General features: G+C 53.6%; 2 long non-coding RNA genes across 2 annotated transcripts in view; one reads left to right on the top strand and one right to left on the bottom strand.

The window, feature by feature from the left end:
- Nucleotides 1–6679, bottom strand: part of LOC140610285 (uncharacterized) — a 43446-nt gene that overhangs the window by 34648 nt on the left and 2119 nt on the right. The window lies entirely within an intron of this gene.
- LOC140610274 (uncharacterized) lies at nucleotides 2545–5602 on the top strand. Its single transcript, XR_012012006.1, has 3 exons — nucleotides 2545–2908; nucleotides 3210–3304; nucleotides 3957–5602. It is a non-coding gene; the product is annotated as an uncharacterized lncRNA (long non-coding RNA).

Genomic DNA, 6679 nt, shown 5'->3' with positions numbered 1-6679 from the left:
TTTAGCATAAAGGGATCGAGCTAGGAAACCCCAATATACAGAGGTTTTCTAAATATTCGGATTCCTGAACCCCTGTGACCACAGGAGCCATGTAAGGGCTGGGCGACAGAGCGGGGCTCTTGGCCATGGCTCTGGGATTCTATTTGTAAAACACAGAATGACACCGGGAGAGCTGAACGAAGACAAAGCCATCTTAAAACGTTCGATTGGTGAAATCTCCACACTTAGCAAACACTTTCATTTTCAGAGCTGCCTGTGGCAGTACGCAGGTCCAGAAAATCAATTGTGTTTCCTGGTGGATTCCACCCAGGAAACAGAGCCCTGGGAACGCAAGCCCGTGCACATATGTTGGAAGCACATATGTTGGAAGGAATGGATGCATTAGTCCTCTAACAAGCGAACCCTCTGGACGCAAGCGTGTTTATAAACCCACTTGTGCGACTTTGACGGCATCTACACGTTTATGCCTGTTTACCCTGCTTTTATACCTTCTGCGGAGTGGCCACAGTTGTGTGAGCTAGGCTGGCCACCCCTTCCCTTCCTGCCCTCAGAGAAACCTGACAGGTGTTGGGCTAGAAGTTACCATTTGAACCGGCCCAGAAGAGCGACTTTTCCCTGTATTGGCCAGGGGTATTGCAAATTGAGTTGCCCAGATTATTCTTATATCCTCTGTCCTGCAGTCCTGCATTCCTATTCCTTAAGGGTCAGACCCAGGTGTGGAGCCCCACTGGCGAGATGGAAAACCAAGGACAGGGAAGGGCTGGGGCCCATCCAGCTAAAGTTGATGGACACTGGACACCCTGGGTCACCTTTTCCAATATTTTGCCCAATGTCTAGGGGACCCGCGGGGTTCTGTGCACATGTGTCCTCAGGCACTGTAGCCGGAACACAGGACAAGGCTTTGAGAAGACCGTGCATTCCGCGTGCTGACTTTTCCTATCAATGGGAGAGACCTGGGCAATTGACCCAGCGGCCTCCTCCTCTCCGTCTATTGTGGCGGCTCAATCACGCATTTACCGAAAGAAAAGCGAGTTTATCTTAGCCTGGAGGAGCCTCGTGTTGCGTGTGTGTGACTAAAAGGGTGGGGGAAATTCTGCAGCCACGACTGTGCAGATGGGCTGAGGATAGACACTTTCAGAAAAGGGCCAATTTCCCCTTCACAATGAGCGCTAAGTACCTGATAAATGGGGCTGGTGTTTATTCATGAGCAGGTACTTTGGAGATGGCGATTAGAACAGCCGCCCGCGCCGCCTCGCCAAGGTACTTAAAGCCGGGCAGGTGCAGCGCTGCGCGCGGCCCGAGCGCACAAAGCCCGCGGCCGCAGCGGCGCGGGGAGGGGCGTGAATGCGGGCCGCGTCGGGCCCCAAGGGCGCGCGGCGCTCAGGCACCTTAGTCTTTTGTTCCTCGACCGAAGCCAAGGCCACTTCACCGAGGGGCGTCCCGGGAAAACCTCCCCTCTAATTACCAAGAATTTCCCTCCGTCCCTCCTCCCCGAAGCCCAGCCGGGCAACTCTCGGTCGGGCGGACGCGGGGACGCAGCGTGAGGCCAGGTTCGGCGTTTGGGTAAATGCCCTTCGGGGCAGGCTATTAGCTAACCAGCTCGGTAACTAACTCTACAACTAGGGGAGAAACAGAACCCGGGCCTGGGAACCACGCGGGCACGCAGCTCTGGCCGCCCCCGCCGCCGAGGCGCCACCTCTGGCGGTGCGGGTAACCTCGGGCTTTCAGGTTTTGTTTCAACTCCAAGGGGAGAAAATTGGGGTCTGTCTCTTTCCACAGCTTCCCGGCGCCAAGGTCGTGGGACAAACTCGATCTCGCCCTCAGAGTGGCTCCAGAATCCCTAAGAATCCCCAGTTTTTACCCATGGTCGGCGGCCTCGGCTCGGGGCGGGCAGAGAGAGCGCAGCTGGCGCCCGGGCCTTGGGGGACCAAGCACAGGGTCCTCTGCGCTGAGGACGGGAAGAGCTTTCCTGGGGACCCAGCCGGACGACCTGTGTCCGGCATCCCCTCCCTGCTCCCCGGCAGCTTCGAGGGTGCTTCGTGTGCCTAACGTTGGCTGGTCTGAGGCGCTCCTGGGGTGAGCACTCTGGGCCTGATCCCCGGGGCCTGTTGGGATTGCTTTTTTTCTTAGTCGTTTGGAAAAAAACAAAACAAAACAAAAAAACGACCAAGATCATTTCTCTCCAGTCCCTAGAATTAAAGAGGAGAAATCTGTATTGCAAACAAGTCGGATCCCCCCCCCCAAAGAAAATTCTTTCAGAATGATTTTAAGCAAGGGGAGGCAAGGACCTGATGGGACCCCCACCACCACCAGGCACTTTTTTCACTTTCCACTACCGAGAACCCGATGCCTTCCTTTCCCACTCGATCAGATTGATCAGTAAAATTGCAGATGTGAACGCTCGTGATAGATTTTCTTGGAATCTTAGGGTTCGAATAAATTGCAGATGGAATAATCCCGATTCCCGGGGAAATCCGACACCCGGGCCGTGTGCGCGCAAAGCGAAAGTAGGAACCCAGAAGCGCGGCAGGGAAGCGGGCGAGGTCAGCCCGGTGCCCGCGGTCGCCGAGCGCGCAGCCCGGGGACAGCCGCCAGCCGGGCCGCCGACCCAGGCCAGACGCCCGGGCGGCCGCGCTCAGTTCCCAGGGCTCCCAAGAAAGGCCCAGCCTCCCCTCCCGTCTCCTGCCAGGAGCGGAGTTCGGGTGGGAGGAATGCCCGAGCATCCTCTCGGGTTAGACAGCCTGCGTCCCCGCTCCAAGGAGACCCCGGGGGATGGCGGGACCGGCCGGCGAGGCGCAGAGGGCGCAGAGGGCGCAGAGGGCCCGAGGCCCCGGAGGCGGCCCCCTCCCGGCGCCGCGGCGTGGCCGTGCCCCGCACACAGCGTCGCTGCACCGCCACGACGGCCCGGGTGAGTGCGGCGGCGCCGCTGAAGGGCGCGGGGCCCGGGCCGCGCCAACCCCTGCCCCTGAAAGGCACCGAGCCGGGACCGCCGGGCGCTGGCGGAGGAGCGCGCGGCGCGCCCGGGACCCGCCCGACGCGGCCTCTCGGGTCCCCACCGCAAGATGGCTGCCGGGCGCCTCCAAATTTAGACAGAAAGTGAAAAATGCCGGGGAGGGGCGGGGAGGGGAGGGGAGGGGAGGGGGCCTGGGGGGTGCGGTCGGGGGACTAGAGACGACGCCTCGAGAAGGAGTTTTTGTTTCCATTCCCAGAACCCTTAAGGCCCACCCATAAGATGCAGGTGTGGCCAGGAGTCAGCAATACTAACCTCACGACTGATCTTCCCGTGACAGATTTACAATAAATCGTAAGCCTATAATGAATAAGATCCCTGGGGTGGTGGGGCGTATAGATAAGCCCAGATGTAATCTTCCGCGCTGGACTCCTCGGGTTGGGTCCCACTAGCAGAAAGTCTGGGGGTTTTTTTGTTTGTTTTTTGTTTGTTTGTTTCTTCCAGGAAAACCATTTGGGGCCCGCGTGGGCGTCCCCAACTTCTGATTCCTGGATGTCACTGTTGCAAAGCCCCACTGACCAAGGGCCTCCTGCAAGCTGTCTAGTGAGTTAGGCCAGGAGGCCTGCCAGGCAGGAGCCCTGGGTGGAGCTTCTCTAAGGAAGCCCTAATTCAGGCCTCAGATACCCCCCCACTCAACATACAAACATAGAATCCTTTCACCCACGCCAAGCCTTATCTGGTTAAAGGATTTTTGTTACTCCAGCTATAATGTCACAAACACCTTATATTTATTTCACTTGGCTGGTGATAGAATCTCTATCTCCTGGAAGAGCCAGGAATCTCCCGTTAACCTGGCACCCTCCACCTCCTCAGGCCAGTAACTGATGTAAAGTGGGCTCTACTGTTTCTGATCAGAAGGCTTCAAGGATAGAAGATTGACTCCCTGACCTGTCAGCTTGGTATGTGTTGTGGATCCATCCTCACACCAGTTTCCTCCTCACTACAGGAAGCACCTCCATGGAGCAGGACAAAAAAGCAGCCCTCAAGATGGAGCCCACGCAGGGGGAATCTCAGAGAAAGCCCACCCATCCCTGATCAGTTCTGATGCTATCTCTGGGTTTGTGATGGAAGGACTGAGATTTCTCTGACCTTGGACCCTTGAAGAGTCTATAGGAAGGGAAGCAGGTCTTGGCCGCAAAGCCCTTGACATGCATCCGGGCTCCACCAAGAAACCACCGTTTCCCAATGACATTGGGGGAAGTCCCCTGCATCTTCAGTTTCCTCATCTGCCCAAGGGAGGAGGATTGTAAAGAAGACTCTTAACATCTCCAACCCGGGGCTCTAAGTGTGAGGGAAGGCAGCACACGGAGATTCTTGGACTTCAAAGGACCCTGGGGGCACTTAGTTTCACCTTGAGAAAGGTGCACATCTCTTTCTGAAATGCGGTCCTTTGCTAAGCAGTTTGGTAGTAGAATTAGGCACGCAGACCCTGGAAACAGGCTATCCAGGCTCAAATCTGACCTAGACCTGCAGTATACTACCCATGTGACCTTGGGCTACTTTTACTCAGTCTCTCTGTGCCTCAATTTCCTCATCTCTGAAATGGAGATTAATAGCAACACCTATCTCACAGGGCACTGGAGGGTTTAACTGAGCTCCTGCATGTAAAGCACTTAGAAGCATGCCTGGCACAGGGTAGCTGTTCCTATGAGTTGCCCAAACCTCTGGATGCAACCTCAGCCCTTGCCAGTCTTCTTGGTTCTCCTCCACTGACTGCCATCATTTCTGTCCCAGCACCAGTGCCAGGATCTCTGCCTCCTCTAGGTCCCAGCTCCTGCAGGAATGGGATGGAGGAGGGCAGGACGCCTGTGAATTGCCTGCTTGATGAGTACTTTGTCGGAGGAATCTCTTTGTGCCAGTGCTTTACTTATTTTCTGCTAGGGAAGGAAGTGGAGTCAGTGTCTCTTCCTTTCTCCTCAATCCTACCCAGAGATGAGCCAGCTGCACGAAAACCTGTGCCCTTGGCTTTAAGGAGGAAGAGAGGGAGGAAGATCTAGTTGATCCATCCCCACCAGGAAGGATCCTGTTCAGAGGCAGGTAGTTTACTGCACAGAAGTATTAATGTTACTCTCTCTCTCTCTCTCCACACACACACACACACACACACACACACGCACACGCACACACTCACACTCACACCAGCTCCCTGAGGGCAGGAACTCTTCTGTTGTGTATTCTGCTGTATCCCAGCGCCTTAAAATATTGTCTGGCACAGAACAAGCACCTCAATAAATAATCAATAGAAGGACCAGATCTGCTTCTGTAGCAGGGTTATTTTCCACATTGGGAGGTGATGGTCAGATTGTGTAGCCAAGAAAAGAACACACTTCCAAGTTCTCCCCTTAATAGTTTAATTCTCTCATTTATCTAAAGGGGCCCCTCTTTTGACACTTCCACCACGCACACACCTCTAAGCGGTTAGGCTCCAGGAGAGACAAGATTGCAAGGGTCTGTATTTCATTTACTACCTTCAAAGACATTGGGAAATCCATGTGACCTCCTAGGGGTTCGGTGATCCGCCCACGGAAAGGAGCTGGTCCACAGTTGAGGCCCCTCCTTGGTTGTTTGGTTAAAGCACAACGAGGAGACCAACTGGTGTCAGTGTTTTCTTTTCTGAGGGGGGAGGGACCTTGTTTTTTGGAAATGCAAAATGACAGTAACATTGTCATTAAAGACATTTGCTGTTAAAATAATAATCGCTCTCACTCGAGGATACATTTACAACATCTCAGGCACCCAGCAAAGCGGGAGACCTTCTGCTTTCCTCACAAAGAGCCCATGAGATCAATAGGCAAGCCCATTTTACAGATGAGGAAATGAAGATTTGACAAAAGTCAAACGGTTGATAAGGGAGAGTCAGGCTTCTAACACCATAATCCAAAGGCTCTTCACCACCACCACCACCACCCGCTAATTAACTCCTTTCTGCCTCCGGGTGAGTAGGAACGCAAGAGAATTCCTGTGCGCTGCGATTTAGGAGGAATTATCAGCAACTAGCTTAGGAACAAAGCTAGAATGTTGGTATTTTAGTCAAGAACCCTGAGTCTAAACCAAAGGCAAGGGGACCTCTTTCTCGCTTTGACACAGAAGGGAATTTACTTAATGTTTTCACATCTCAGCTTCCCCTTCTGTAAAAGGGGACTAATCTTGTTAGATCCACCTCCTTTAGCTGGGAGGACTCCATGAGCTATTCTATATAAATAACATAGTTTTTTTTTTTTTTCCTTACCACAGTCTACTACAAGGTAGTATTCAGTAGAATTGAACTCACTGCCCTTTGCAAACTGCTGCCTTAAATGTTCTCATTCTACCTACCCACGAGTTGGGAGCCTCATCTATTAGGAGGAAAACTAGCAGTTTGTCCAAGGTGGCACAATAACCCAGGAGAATCAGCTTAGAGCTCAAGCCAGAAGTTCCCGTGAGGAAGAGGAGTGTTTGCAGATGGTTTTGCAGAAAAATGTTTCCGTTTCCCTTTTTTAAAAAAGGATGTAAACATCTTCCCGGGCTCGTCTGACATCAGTCTGTCAGTGATGAATCATCAGAAGCATGAAGACTTATACTAGGTAGGTCACCATCTTCAATTTTATTCAACCTCCTGGTGTCCCAGCAGAGGCCTTGCAGGAGGGCCCAAGGTGTGATGCAGTGAAGGTGACACCAGCCCCTCCAGGC

Source organism: Canis lupus, chromosome 2, assembly GCF_048164855.1.
Source record: "Canis lupus baileyi chromosome 2, mCanLup2.hap1, whole genome shotgun sequence".
NCBI classification, from domain to species: Eukaryota; Metazoa; Chordata; class Mammalia; order Carnivora; family Canidae; genus Canis; species Canis lupus.
Note: the sequence above shows the minus strand (reverse complement) of the source record. Positions and strands in the feature narration are given on the sequence as shown.